Here is a 1022-nt window from a genome sequence, read left to right as displayed (position 1 = left end):
AATTATCAACTTAAGAAAAAGTCAACTTTTTGGGTCCTTTTACGGTAAAACGGTTACAAGAAACAATAATTGAAAATTTACTGTAAACTTCATAAATTCACAGAACATAGCTCATCGCTCCGGAAAATAATCCGGACATACCGGTGAGCTCATATAAACGTGTACCACGACTTCGGACTTTTAAATCCACTATTTACCCATTTCCAGAAAAGCTCGAAAACAACCTCGAGCAATCACTATTTAAATCTCCGAGAGCGAATAAAGAAAAATCCGTGGTAACTCGTAACCCCAAACAGTAACCTTTTAGGTACGGGGTATTATAACCAAAGCTTCTCAAATTTTAGCAGAATAATTCTCTCATCATGCGCAACAACTTTCATAACTAGCACTTAATCCAATTCTAAGGCTAACTAGGGTAATCGAATCAAAACATCCATAAATCTCCAAATTCAAACCCTAGCCCGAAAATCCTCTTACACACTTCGAATTTGATTGTTACCTTCTAGGGGATTGATGCACCAAGAAAGGCCGTCAAGCTGAGCCAAACGTCTCCAGCTATAGTGGCCGGAGGAGGGAGATTCAGGCAGAAACTCCCCCCGCTGCCCAGTCGGCTTCTAGTCGGGTTTTCTCCTTCACGGCGGCAAGGCACGGCCATCCACCTGCCCAGAATTACAGTAGAGCTGACGCTGAGTCGAACGGGACCAGCGCGGCGGTCTGTTGCGGCCGAACGGCGACGGAAGGAGGCCGGGAATCCAGCGGGTCGGGAGAGACGCAGGAGAGAGGAGAGAGAGAAACAAAGGCAGAGAAGGAAATGGGCTTCTCCCACACCCGGTCCAACTTAACCCAACAAAATAAAGCCTACAAAAATTTACCCCCTTTTTACCATCCCAAGTAACTTTCGTTATTAAACCATAACTTCTTCATACGAACTCCGTTTTAAGCGTACCGCGTGTCCACGAACTCCGTTTAACATCCTCTACGACTTTCATAAAGAAAGTTTTCCCAAATTCCAAACGGAAGAA

Source organism: Fragaria vesca, linkage group LG2, assembly GCF_000184155.1.
Source record: "Fragaria vesca subsp. vesca linkage group LG2, FraVesHawaii_1.0, whole genome shotgun sequence".
NCBI classification, from domain to species: Eukaryota; Viridiplantae; Streptophyta; class Magnoliopsida; order Rosales; family Rosaceae; genus Fragaria; species Fragaria vesca.
This window is presented reverse-complemented; position numbering follows the sequence as displayed.